This window comes from Schistocerca cancellata, chromosome 6 (genome assembly GCF_023864275.1).
Source record: "Schistocerca cancellata isolate TAMUIC-IGC-003103 chromosome 6, iqSchCanc2.1, whole genome shotgun sequence".
Classification (NCBI taxonomy): domain Eukaryota; kingdom Metazoa; phylum Arthropoda; class Insecta; order Orthoptera; family Acrididae; genus Schistocerca; species Schistocerca cancellata.
The window spans coordinates 443159387-443174090 of record NC_064631.1 but is presented as its reverse complement, the minus strand read 5'-3'; the positions used below and the strand labels follow the sequence as shown (position 1 = coordinate 443174090).

Sequence of the window (14704 nt, the reverse complement as noted above, 5' to 3'; positions counted from 1 at the left end):
CTATATCTGGTAAATTGAAATCTCCACCTAAGACTATAACATGCTGAGGAAATTTATGTGAAATGTATTCAATATTTTCTCTCTGTTGTTCTGCCACTAATGATTCTGAGTTTGGAGGTCGGTAAAAGGAGCCAATTATTAACCTAGCTCGGTTGTTGAGTATAACCTCCGCCCATAATAATTCACAGGAACTATCCACTTCTATTTCACTACAGGATAAACTACTACTATCAGCGACAAACACGCCACCACCGATTACATACAATTTGTCCTCTCTAAACACCATCGGAACCTTTGTAATAATTTCGGCAGAATTTATCTCTGGCTTCTGCCAGCTTTCCTTACCTATAACGATTTCAGCTTCGGTTCTTTCTATCAGCCCTTGAAGTTCCGGTACTTTACCAACGCAGCTTCGACGGTTTACAATTACAATACCGATTGCTGCTTGGTCCCCGCATGTCCTGACTTTGCCCCGCACCCTTTGAGGCTGTTGCCCTTTCTGTACTTTCCCGAGGCCATCTAACCTAAAAAACTACCCAGTCCACGCCACATAACCCCTGCTACCCGTGTAGCCACCTGCTGTGCGTAGAGGACTCCTCACCTATCCTGCAGAACCCGAAACCCCACCACACTATGGCGCAAATTGAGGAATCTGGAGCCCATAAGGTCGCAGAACCGTCTCAGCCTCTGATTCAGACCCTCCACTCGGCTCTGTACCAAAGGTCAGCAGTCAGTCTTGTCGACGATGCTGCAGATGGTGAGCTCTGCTTTCATCCCGCTAGCGAGACTGGCAGTCTTCACCAAATCAGATAGCTGCCGGAAGCCAGAGAGGATTTCCTCCGATCCATAGCGACACACATCATTGGTGCCGACATGAGCGACCACCTGCAGATGGGTGCACCCTGTACCCTTCATGGCATCCAGAAGGACCCTTGCCACATCTGGAATGACTCCCCGCGGTATGAACAAGGAGTGCACATTGTTTTTCTTCCCCTCCCTTGTAGCCATATCCCTAAGGGGCCCCATTACGAGACTGACGTTGGAGCTCCCAACTACCTGTAAGCCCACCCTCTGCGACCGCCCAGATCTTGCAGACCGAGGGGCAACCTCTGGAACAGGACAAGCAGCCATGTTCGGCCGAAGATCAGTATCAGCCGGAGACAGAGCCTGAAACTGGTTCGTCAGACAAACTGGAGAGGCCTTCCGGTCAGCCCTCCAGAATGTCTTTCGCCCCCTGCCACACCTCGAGACGACCTCCCACTCTATCACAGGTGAGAGGTCAGCCTCAATGTGGGCAGCATCCTGGGCAGCCACAGCGGTAGTTCGATCGGGGGATGCGTGGGACGAGCTGACCGTCCCCGACAAACCCCGGTCCAGACCCCCACAGTGATGCCCATTGGCAACAGCGTCAAGCTGTGTGACTGAAGCCAACACTGCCTGAAGCTGGGAGCGAAGGGATGCCAACTCAGCCCGCGTCCGAACACAGCAGTCGCAGTTCCTATACATGCTAAATACTATTGTGCAAAGAACGTCTGAACTAATCTACAGTTCTACACAAAATTTAAACGGTTATTAAAATACAAGACTGCCTAGTAAACGCAGTAATGCTCGTACTTGCGCACTGCTGACACACAGCTCGGCGGCAGAAGGCTAACTGTACTGTCAGTAACATACAAAGACTATTTGAAAGATGTAAACAAATGACAGACGACTACGCGACTTTACACGTCACAGATATTAAAATGCAAATCTACCTCTGCTAAATACGAAACTACACAATGATTTAGCGGATTTAACTAAACAAGTGCGCTAAGAACACTCAAACAAATTTTCAACTGAACTACAACACTTATATGAACGCTAAATAAGCCACTTGCTGCTACTTGCGCACTGCTGACTGACTGCTCGGCGGCAGGAGGCCTAACACCGTGCGGTTACCCCGCTCTGCTCGTCCTTGTAGAGTAATCCACCTTGTATGTCACACACAACCAAAATTTTCTTTCAGGTATACTTCTGAAATTACGTAGCATCGCATGGAGCTTCACTTGCGGCCACGTCCAGGAGTCACATTGCCTCAAGCTAAATTATTAATACATAGATTTAATCGGAGTGTTTACTGGTGGATCCGGAATAGTTCTCAGTCTCGCTACCTTATTTAATGACTCTAAATAGTGCCGTCGTCTCACGGGGCGTCAAAACGCACGTCGATGATAAGCTGGTGGCATCACGGAGTGGAATTTCAGGTTCTACTACGCTGCGGAGCATGAAATGAAGAATCTCACATGTCAGATTTTTGCCTCGTGGAGGAAGGCTATTAAGATTCGACATCCTTTTACGTCACATGAAGAAGTTACGTGCCCCCATATTATATTGAGTTAAACTAAGTATTTTGTGCGTTTTCCTTACCACAGAGTACGTCGAATGAATATAAGTTGTTGAAACAAAAGCATCAGCAAAATGAAGATCTCTCGAAAACGCGTCATTTTAGCTACGATTTGTTATAATAAAATGAAGCCACATATCGGCAGATAACGCATCTCGTGGTCGTGCGGTAGCTTTCTCGCTTCCCACGCCCGGGTTCCCGGGTTCGATTCCCGGCGGGGTCAGGGATTTTCTCTGCCTCGTGATGGCTGGGTGTTGTGTGCTGTCCTTAGGTTAGTTAGGTTTAAGTAGTTCTAAGTTCTAGGGGACTGATGACCATAGATGTTAAGTCCCATAGTGCTCAGAGCCATTTGAACCTCGGCAGAAAAAGGGTTACTGTTTTCCATGTTTTTACTATTACAACTTGTGTTCCGTGAAAGGCCACAATGATCTATCTTAAGCGCGTCGTTTTGATACAATTTGTCATAGTCAGATATCTAGTAATGACTTAGCTATAGCGTCGTGAGATGCTAAGTGCAAGGTAGCAGAATTCTTTTCGTGTTCTGGGTCATTCTTATTAATTTAATGGAAGTATTACCTTCAGTAGTCGATGTTATTTATTGTAAATAAAGCTAAAATAAAGCTATTTTCTGCAATATTTGCTGCAAATATTAACGATGGGGATGTTTCCCCAGCAATCGGAAATCTGAACTTAATTGCCAGAGTGATTCAGAAAGTAAACACACACACTGAAAGTTTCTGTTACTATGAAACTTCGTGTAAGGTATATATATACCTATCTCTTGGTTTTATGGACTGCCTCGAGTTTATATCTTGTCGGTAAAAATCTTTTCCAGTTATAAGAAGCAACTTTGAAAAAAAATCTCCTCTTCCATTCAAATGTAATTACGAAACTTGTCTCGAATCTTGAAATTCATGTTATGGAGTACGTTACTTCAGAATGGTGGTAGTAAATGCAACATCGGGCATACAGATATTATGCATGAGCAGAGTGACATTAGAAACTGACTATACTCAGTATAAAACCTAAATGGGATGAGATTCAACTGAGTTAATGAATAACTTCTACTAGTATGTATGTTAGCTCGCTGTATAGGGTTGTTTGCTGTTCAAGCCATCGAAGAGCCCAGAATATTCTTTGCAGTTTTGTCTGCTTTTATTCGACAGTTGCTAACAGGGTTAACGCGCGTGCATTTATCATAAAGAACCTGTGTGATTCACGCGCCAGATGCCACAGGAGACCGCTGGGGCCACAAATCACGATGGGCAGCACGTTCCGTGATATGTGGCAAGGCGTTGCACAACTTGCAGCAACCACGGAGGACACTACATCTTGCGTGCTTCACGATGAGGAACGCGTCCCGTGTGAGGATAGAATGCAGGACCAGTGCAGGGATGACCCTAATCGACTTAGTCCACAATACTGCCGTCAATGACCTTAAAACACTCAGACTTCGATCGGCATAAAAAGTATGCATGAAAGAACTGCACATTCTCAGGAATATTAACATTTCTCTTCATATAAAAATAGGATACGATACTTCAGCAAAAGGTCACTCTTCAACACAACTCGAAGTATTCCGCTGATACTCTTCTGATTTAGAAGCAAGCAAAAATAAATGAGAAATCTATTGCTAATTATTCCAGGATTTGCTTTAATTTCTCTGAATTAAGAATTGCTAACTTGAGATCATTGCATACAGTGGTTAGACAAAAATGTGGAAACATCAAAAATAGAACACATTACATTGCCTAATACGGTATAATAAAGCCTTTGGCCTTCAAAACAGATCCGACTGTCCGCCCCTCTAGCTGGGTTGTCAGAGCCTCTCACTGCCATGCAGCGGGCCTGGGTTAGATTGCGGGCCGGGTCAGAGATTTACTCCGCTCATGGCTTAGGTATTATGTTGACGTCATCATCATCGACACGTAATTCTCCTAATATGGTGTCACCTGAAATGACTTGCATTTCAGCAGCCGATATTCCCCGTTGGGGGCTCATGGCGATTTCATTTAATTTCATTTCCTACACTCTTCTTCTCTCCCTCACCGCAAAGCATCGTATCTGCAGCCACCATTAACTATTAATTCAGAAAAAAGATCGGATTGTAACACCTTAAACTGCACATTGTCGTGACAGTGCTATCACCGCAAAGCTTCATCAGGCACTAGTGCAGCTCTCAGGTACAGAATGACTGAGGCTCAGCAGGGAGGCAGGTCAGTCATGTTTTGAACCAGTGCCATGCACGGGTATCGGACACCTGTCAGCGCTATCGAGGGTAATTTGTGCACTGTGCTGTGTGGGGGCAGAATCCTCCGACCACTATACTCAAAACTGCGGCGATGTGCTGGCCCTAGAATAGGATTAATTGCGGAGCACTCCGCGCCCATTTATTAACAGCTTCCTCCAAGAAGTAGGTAGAAACCGAATGGAAAGACCTTTGGTACCTACTCACACGAATTTGATAAAGAATGCTTGGGACAAGCTGAAACTTGCAATGTGTCGTTGCGGGGATCCTCCTCACACAATGGACAAACACAATGGATAAACACAGGTACTGAATCGTTTAAAAGGGAATCTTATTGCATTATTCCTACAAAACAATGGCGAAGTAAATGAACGATGAAGGTGGGTGGCTATTGCCCACCATTCTCCTCAAAACAGAGCACAAAGGCTCAATAATATTGTGTTTACTGTGGTGTCCAGCGTTCAAAAATGGGTTCAAATGGCTCTGAGCACTATGGGACTTAACTGCTGAGGTCATCAGTCCCCTAGAACTTAGAACTACTTAAACCTAACTAACCTAAGGACGTCACACACATCCATGCCCGAGGGAGGATTCGAACCTGCGACCGTAGCGATCGCGTGGTTCCAGACTGAAGCGCCTAGAACCTCTCGGCCACCACGGCCGGCGCCCAGGGAAAAACGTGAAATTTTCCTCGTGTTCACAGAATATCCTGGACAATGCGATCTGTGTGTATAGGACCCTGTCGTCTTGTAACTCTCCATCACTTCTGAGGAACAAACGCTGTAGCATGGGCTGGACCTTATCAGTCAAAATGGTCACAAAATGCTTGCAGGCAATGCGGCCTTGCAGAATCACTACGCGTCACAAGGAATACCGCGATATGGCTGCCCAAAACATCGCCGAAGCCCCACCATGTTTCCGCCTTTGGACGTGAACTCGGCCAGAAGTTGGAAACAGTGTGAAACAAGGCTCATCCGAAAGAATGACTTTCTCTATCGTTCCATACTCCACGTTTTATGGCTTCGGTGCCACGTTTTCTGTTACGGCATCTGCATCACTGTTGACTGATTCTTGTATTCCAGCCGGCACTGCAGTACAATGCTTATGGAGCTCCATCCGTGTTCTTTTGGTGCTCACAGGGTTTGCGAGTGCGAGATTCAGTGCTGTAATGACTTCTGCAACTGTCTTATTTTTCGTCACAATCCTCTTCTGTCACTACAACTCAACACACAATTTTAACATAGTGGACAGTGTTTTTCCGCTTTCCCTGCACGCAGTATAAAAGTTCGACACGGCGTCTCTTGAATCACCAAACACTTCGTATCCCTTGGCTAGGGAAGCACATACCATACTATTACCAACAATTTTCCATAGTTCAAATTCAATTAGCTCCGATATAGTGCACTCACGACTGCATAGATCTCTGTTCTGATCACGACTGGCACCTCCAAAGTATTGAAGGTATAGCAAAGGCACCGTTCGCTGTCAAATACACTCCTGGAAATGGAAAAAAGAACACATTGACATCGGTGTGTCAGACTCACCATACTTGCTCCGGACACTGCGAGAGGGCTGTACAAGCAATTATCACACGCACGGCACAGCAGACACACCAGGAACCGCGGTGTTGGCCGTCGAATGGCGCTAGCTGCGCAGCATTTGTGCACCGCCGCCGTCAGTGTCAGCCAGTTTGCCGTGGCATACGGAGCTCCATCGCAGTCTTTAACACTGGTAGCATGCCGCGACAGCGTGGACGTGAACCGTATGTGCAGTTGACGGACTTTGAGCGAGGGCGTATAGTGGGCATGCGGGAGGCCGGGTGGACGTACCGCCGAATTGCTCAACACGTGGGGCGTGAGGTCTCCACATTACATCGATGTTGTCGCCAGTGGTCGGCGGAAGGTGCACGTGCCCGTCGACCTGGGACCGGACCGCAGCGACGCACGGATGCACGCCAAGACCGTAGGATCCTACGCAGTGCCGTAGGGGACCGCACCACCACTTCCCAGCAAATTAGGGACACTGTTGCTCCTGGGGTATCGGCGAAGACCATTCGCAACCGTCTCCATGAAGCTGGGCTACGGTCCCGCACACCGTTTGGCCGTCTTCCGCTCACGCCCCAACATCGTGCAGCCCGCCTCCAGTGGTGTCGCGACAGGCGTGAATGGAGGGACGAATGGAGACGTGTCGTCTTCAGCGATGAGAGTCGCTTCTGCCTTGGTGCCAATGATGGTCGTATGCGTGTTTGGCGCCGTGCAGGTGAGCGCCACAATCAGGACTGCATACGACCGAGGCACACAGGGCCAACACCCGGCATCATGGTGTGGGGAGCGATCTCCTACACTGGCCGTACACCACTGGTGATCGTCGAGGGGACACTGAATAGTGCACGGTACATCCAAACCGTCATCGAACCCATCGTTCTACCATTCCAAGACCGGCAAGGGAACTTGCTGTTCCAACAGGACAATGCACGTCCGCATGTATCCCGTGCCACCCAACGTGCTCTAGTAGGTGTAAGTCAACTACCCTGGCCAGCAAGATCTCCGGATCTGTCCCCCATTGAGCATGTTTGGGACTGGATGAAGCGTCGTCTCACGCGGTCTGCTGGTCCAACTGAGGCGCCAGGTGGAAATGGCATGGCAAGCCGTTCCACAGGACTACATCCAGCATCTCTACGATCGTCTCCATGGGAGAATAGCAGCCTGCATTGCTGCGAAAGGTGGATATACACTGTACTATTGCCGACATTGTGCATGCTCTGTTGCCTGTGTCTATGTGGCTGTGGTTCTGTCAGTGTGATCATGTGATGTATCTGACCCCAGGAATGTGTCAATAAAGTTTCCCCTTCCTGGGACAATGAATTCACGGTGTTCTTATTTCAATTTCCAGTAGTGTATAACAGCGCAACCTGAAGGGCTGGCTAGCATCTGCATTTACGTTCAAGCATGCATTTCTTCCTTCGATTCCATGTGTTCTACACGCTTAAGTTTATTAACTTCAGCACAATTTTGATAATCTTAACAGGTTACCATAAAAAAAGATAAGCCTTCTGATATTAGCAAAACCATATGACTCCAATTTCTTAACCATTTTCTAAACAATACGTGCTCCCTTTTCCTAGGAGCGACGATCGTTGGCGTACAACCAGTTAGCGGTCAGGTACTGGGCGCGGCTTGGGCGGCTGAGACATCGCTTATTCTCTCAGTGCTTCTTAGTAACATTAATACACAACACCAGCATTAATGGAAAATCCAGGACGGAATGTAACAATGTAATGAGAAGGATAGTTGCTACTCACCATTTAGCGGAGATGCTGAGTCGCAGAAAGCCACAACAAAAGACTGTTGGAAAATTAGCTTTCGGCCTGTAAGGTCTTTGTCAAAAATAGACAACATACACACATGCACACACTCCAGAAAACGCAAATCACACACACATGACGACAGTCTCTTGCAGTCTGGCTCCAGCTACCACAGACTGTGCTCATTTGTATGTGAGTTACGTTTGCCTGAGTGTGTGTGTGTGTGTGTGTATGTTGTCAATTTCTGACAAAGGCCTTGTTGTCTAAAAGTTAACTTTCCGAAGGTCTTCTGTTGTGCCTTTCTGCGCTATATGGTAAGTAACAACTACCCTTTTCACTATATTGGAACACCATTCTTATGTAGCCTTATGTAGTTACAAAATGGTGAAGATGTTATCTCTACTTTAAGACACATTAAATACTCAAACACTCTTTGGACATACATTTGGTCGGACGCCGCGGAAAAGCGAATGTCGCAAATGATTTGCGACACTACACTGCTGTCCTTCGTGAACACAGACACTTATCAGTGAACTTTAATATGAGGTACGTCACCATTCACCTTTATGACGGCTTGAACTCTGCTAGGGACACTTCTTATGAGGTGACTGAATGTCTGTGAAGGAATGGTAGCCCACTCTTCCTCAGCAGCCGAAACCAGAGAAAGAAGTGATATTGAAAGCTGGTATCTAGAGCAAATTCGACTATCTAACTCATCACAAAGGGGTTCTGTTTGGTTCAGGTCGGGACTATGGGCAGGCCAGTTCATTTAAGGAATTTTGTTATCCACAAACCATTGTCTCATAGGTGCTGACTTAGGCTGATACAATCAACCATTGTGTCCGAACTGCTCCTCTACTGTTGGTAGTACACAAAGCTGTAAAATGTATTCATATCCTTCCACATGTAGTGTTTTCTTACGATCAATAAGGGGACCACACCCTAACCACTGAAAACATCCCATGACGTAACAGTACCTCCCCTGTACTTCACTCTTGGCACTATACATGAGGGAAGCTACGTTGTCTAGGCATTCGACAAAGTGGAACCATTCCATCGGTCTGACACAGGATACAGCGTGCTTCTTCATTCCAAGTCGCTTGTTTCCAATCATTCTCTATCCGCTAGAGTCGCTCTTTACACCATCTCAAGCGTCGCTTAGCGCTGACTACAGAAGTTTGTGGCTTAGGAGGAGCTGCTCGACCATTATATGCCATTCTCTTTACTCCCTACGCACAGTCTCCGTGGTAGCTGGACTGCTGGTAGCTCATTGGATTTCACGAGTGATTCCTTCTCCTGATTTCGTACGAGTTTTCGCACCCACCCTCCGCAATAGTGAACAGTCTCTGTCGGTCACTATATTACGTATATCTTGCCTTAGGTGTGGTTGTTCCTTCAAATTCCGACTTCGCATTTACATTGCCAACAGTCGACGTGGGCAACTTTAGAAGTTTTGAAATGTTCCTAATGGATTTGTTATTCAAGTGATACCCAATGACTCGCCCACGTTAGGGGCCACTGAATTCCCCTGACCAACTCAATCTGCTGTTGCTCTCCTATACTGAAGACACAGTACCTCCCGCCTCCTCTTATACTGGCTGGTCCTTTTCATCTGAGGGCATTATATAGCGGTGTCCAGATACTTTTGATGAGATAGTGTATCCTTCTTCGACAATCATCGGGCGTGTGATAAATTCTGCAATCGCTGTTGAACAAAATCTGACGCCATTATTCAGACGTCCATTCGATGTGATCGTCGTTCACTTTATTCGAATGGTACAGTGCTGTATTTTTTTCTTCTTTCCTTCAATCTGTTGTCCATAATGGACGCCTGGAGATCACATCGCTCGTGTGAACGCGGTTGATTAGTGTGTGAGTCGACGCAGCCCTCCCAGTGATAGATCACAGTTCTGCTGCAGTCTTCCCCGGACGCCTGCGAGCCATAATTTATAGGTACCGGTCAGCAGATGGCGTAGTTGACGACGGGTGACCTCTGGTATGCAGATCTTGAATGTTTCGTGTCGCAAGAGAAGAGCTAAATGTTCGAATGGCGGTTGTAATATTTCGTTGATAACTTCCTATGTTAACAACCCTTCTTTCCGTGAACATATAATTCGCAAGTAGTTTGAGCCTGAAACAACATTACCTGACATAATACCATGTTGAACAGCGTACACAGACCACAATTTCCCGTTCTCAACTGGAGGCGTTACGTGCTCTACTGAACTACACTCGATCAGTTACAGGCATCTAGCGCTATGAAACGACGAACAGTTAAAATTTTTCGAAGGAATGGAAGTGCATGCATGACATGTTGGAACTCAATTAAGTGACTAAGATATCTAAAAACTTGTCGGAAAAGTTTAATGGAAAACAAAATAATGAGCTATTAATGTCTTCGTGTTAATTTTAGCACATATTGCATTCAAAGGTGGGAAATCAATATTCCCTGAGTTAAAATAAAACTGACAATATAAACCACCGTTTCTCTTTAATACTGACAGTAATCTTGACAAACGATAACAAAATACACAAAATAATTTACTATTGCGAATACGAGTTACTGTACGTAACACGGAGTTTAAACTGCTGACATCTTTTGAATGAATGGAAGTTCATGCGATGCTGAGCTAACTGAGATGTTCTAAACTCAGTAAACTGACTGAAAGATTTTGACACGAAGAGGGAAATTTTAAACGTGATGGAAATAAACAGAAAATGTTATTTCCTTAACCATCCTATGTAATGTTTTAAAAAGAAATTAAAAGAAAAATATTAAAGTGTATTTCATAATAAAAATTATCTAAATGAGTTAAGTGCCTGCCAGAGGGTTCTTCGAACCACTTTCACACCATTTCCCTACCGTTCCGCTCCCAGCAGCACGTGAAAAAACTAAAGTTTTAATTCTCCGTCAGATTCTGATTTCCATTATTTTATTAAGATATCCATTTCTCCCCGCGTATATAGGCGTCAACAATATATTTTCGCGTTCGAAGGACAAAGTTGGAGAGTGAAATTTTGTGAAAAGATCGTGCCTCAACGAATTACATCTTTATTTTAATGATTGCCACCCGAACTCGCGTATCATCCGTGATTCTCTCTCCGTCTCTCTTTCTCTTTCTCTCTCTCTCTCTCCTATTTTGAGAGGGTAGAAAACGACGTGTCCTTGTTTGAAGTTTTTGGATGTCCTCAGCGAAATGTCTCTGTCAAGGAGCGCATATCACAGAGCAGTACTCTAGCGGGTATGGGCAAGCGTAGTGGAGGCAGTCTCTTTAGTAGATCTGTTGCATGTTCTACATGTTTTGTAAATTAAACGCAGTCTCTGGTTCGTCTTCCCCACATTATATATGTGATCATTCCAATTTAAATCGTTCATAATTATTATCTCTAAGTATTTAGTTGAATTGAAGGCCTTTACATTTGTGTGATTTATCGTGGAACCCATATTTAATGGAATCATTTTAGTACTCATGAGTATGACCTCACACTCTTCATTATTTAGAGTCAATTGCCACTTTTTGTACCATACGAATAGCTTGTCTAAGTCATTTTGCAATAGGTACTGATTTTCTGATGACTTTACTGAACGTAAATGACAGCATCGTCGGCACACAATCTAAGAGGGTTGCTCATATTGTATGTTAGAAACAGCAGAAGACCTGGAACACTTCCTTGGGGAACGCCAGATATCAACCCCATTTTACTCGATGTCTTCCCATGAATTACTACAGACTGTGTGTGACCTTTCTGACAGGAAATGACAAATCCAGTCGTACAACTGGGGCGATATTTCATGTTGTTTTGTTGTTGTGGTCTTCAGTCCTGAGACTGGTTTGATGCAGCTCTCCATGCTACTCTATGCTGTGCAAGCTTCTTCATCTCCCAGTACCTACTGCAACCTACATCCTTCTGAATCTGCTTAGTGTATTCATCTCTTGGTCTCCCCCTACGATTTTTACCCTCCACGCTTCCCTCCAATACTAAATTGGTGATCCCTTGATGCCTCAGAACATGTTCTACCAACCGATCCCTTCTTCTGGTCAAGTTGGGCCACAAACTTCTCTTCTCCCCAATCCTATTCAATACTTCCTCATTAGTTATGTGATCTACCCATCTAATCTTCAGCATACACTCCATACAAATACTTTCAGAAATGACTTCCTGAGACTTAAATCTATATTCGATGTTAACAAATTTCTCTTCTTCAGACTTCGACTATCATCAGTTATTTTGCTCCTCAAATAGCAAAACTCCTTTACTACTTTAAGTGTCTCATTTCCTAATCTAATACCCTCAACATCACCCGACTTAATTCGACTACATTCCATTTTCCTCATTTTGCTTTTGTTGATGTTCATCTTATATCCTCCCTTCAAGACACCATCCATTCCGTTCAACTGCTCTTCCAAGTCCTTTGCTGTCTCTGACAGAATTACAGTGTCATCGGCGAACCTCAAAGTTTCTATTTCTTCTCCATGGATTTTAATACCTACTCCGAATTTTTCTTTTGTTTTCTTTACTGCTTGCTCAATATACAGATTGAATAACATCGGGGAGAGGCTATTCATAGGCATGCAATTTTATCAGGTGCCGCATGTGGGGGACGGTATCGAAAACCTACGAGAAATCCAGAATTATGGAGTCAGGGTGGCTTTTCCCCTCAGAATAGTGCGTCAGTTGGATGTCTGTAGAGTACCATGAAAAGTGCTGTATGTTCGCATCCATAAGAATCTTATAGTTTGAGAGTTAATCTCCGACATTCTTACACAAACTGGTCACCAGGAACTGTGTCTGTACTCTTCCGTTGTAGTATTTCTGAATTTACGTAGAAATTACATAACTGATTGACAGTCACAATTGCTTGTACCGTAGTCGACCAGGAGGCATTTGTGTGACGTCGAGAGTTTCAAGAACACGAGCGTAAACCGCAAAGGCGAACCGCAGTGCTCCTCAATTACAGGCAGGATGGCGCTGCGGGTAAGTGATATCCTAGAACTACTGCGCGAAGGTCTCGACAAAGTGGCCATGCTATAACGTAACGCGAAGATCCCGTTGTCGTCGACACCTTGAAAGACTTCCCTTGGATGTAAGCTCACTCATTGGATGTGAAATTGATCTCAGGGATGCTTGCTCGATATCTGTACCTGCTATGCCCTGCTTTTGTACTCAGGCCTAGCTCACGAGCGTGCTCTTTGATAGTATTTATTCGAATGGACAAGATTTGTACATAATATATGACATGAATGAAATAACTGATCGTGAAGTTCTGTAACGCAGCAGATAAAAACTTAACAACTGGGCCGGCATACAGCAGTAAGAAGAAGATAACGTCGTGAGCAGTACAAGTAATACGAAGGTTGTTTAGTGAGTAACGCAACACATTTCTTTTCTCGATAAATTTCAGTAAATTAAATGCGGAATTTGTTGTGAGACATAGCAGAAAACACCCCGCTTCAGACCTTATAGTTTCATGATGTTACGACAGGTGGCAGCGCTATACGTAGCCTTTAAAATGGCGTCTGTAACGGAGGTGCGTTCCAAGCAGAGTGATGTCACTGAGTTTTTTTTGGTGGGAAACCAGAGCATCAAAGATACTGAAAGGTGCTTGCAGAATGTCTACGGGGACATGGCAGTGCACAAAAGCGCGTTGAGTCGTTGGGCAAGGAATCTGTCATCAACGCAACAAGGTCGAACAAACTTGCATGATCTGCACTGTACCAGCCGGCGCACAAGGCAGTGATTCCTGCAATGTAGGAAAGTGCAGACACTCTCATTCGAGATGATCGACGGATGCAAACGAACTTCTCAATCTCCTTGACAACGCAAAGTCTCACACAAGTCTGCATTCCCGTGGGGAGCTCACAAAACTTTATTGGACTGTTCTTCCTCATCCACCCTACAGCCGGGATCTCGCACCTTCCTACTTCTATCCGTTTGCCCCACAGGAAGCAATACATGGATGATGAGAAGGTTATTGATATAGCAAGACGGTAGCTACGACGCCGATCAGTAGAGCCGTACAGTGCGGCCATACAGGGTCTTCCCGTAAGGTGGCGTAAGGCCGTCGCATTGAACGGAGATTATGTTGGAAAATATGGTTTTTTAGCGAAAAGGTGGGGAATAATAGGGTGTCTTGGATCCTGAATAAAACCAACCAGCTTTCAGAAAAAAGTGTTGATCGAACGCCCCTCGTAGATACGATATGTGGCGTTGGTCTTTCTTTTGCTTACCAATACTTTTAGAGCTCATTATTATTATTGCCAATATCTTTTGGAACATATTATTGGTTAGTTTTGTGGGCTGTCTTTTTGTATGGATAGAGAACTGGCCTATTGCATAACCCCCAAACTGGTGGATCAGGTTTTGTCATGAGGGTTTTCATCCCCTAGAAAGATTGGACGAGCATGCTTCAGACTTCTTCCCACCCTTTGACGAAGTAGACGGGAAAGGAATAACTAAGTATAGGAAGAGACTCTGAATAACTTAATTCAGCCATCGGCTCTTGCGGATAAGGAAAGAAAAGGAAAGGGTACACAAGTCGTTACACTACACACTTCGTCTGGCTCCTCAGCCATGGTGTGTTTGCCAAAGGTGACCCTTCCAGCAGCTGAACAACCACTGACATAGTCCCGAGCTTCATCGGTGCACGCGTACCTCCTCGCCTACACGGACAGTGCTGAAGCCTGGGACGATAGCGAAAGAAATAAGAATAAACTGCTTGCCACTGAGATGGATTATTTAAGAAGAAGCTGATGTTCTACTAGGATAA

The 14704-nt window shown here is 45.1% G+C and overlaps 1 protein-coding gene across 1 annotated transcript in view; it reads right to left on the bottom strand.

The window, feature by feature from the left end:
• Nucleotides 1-14704, bottom strand: part of LOC126088377 (cytochrome P450 4C1-like) — a 322897-nt gene that overhangs the window by 99011 nt on the left and 209182 nt on the right. The window lies entirely within an intron of this gene.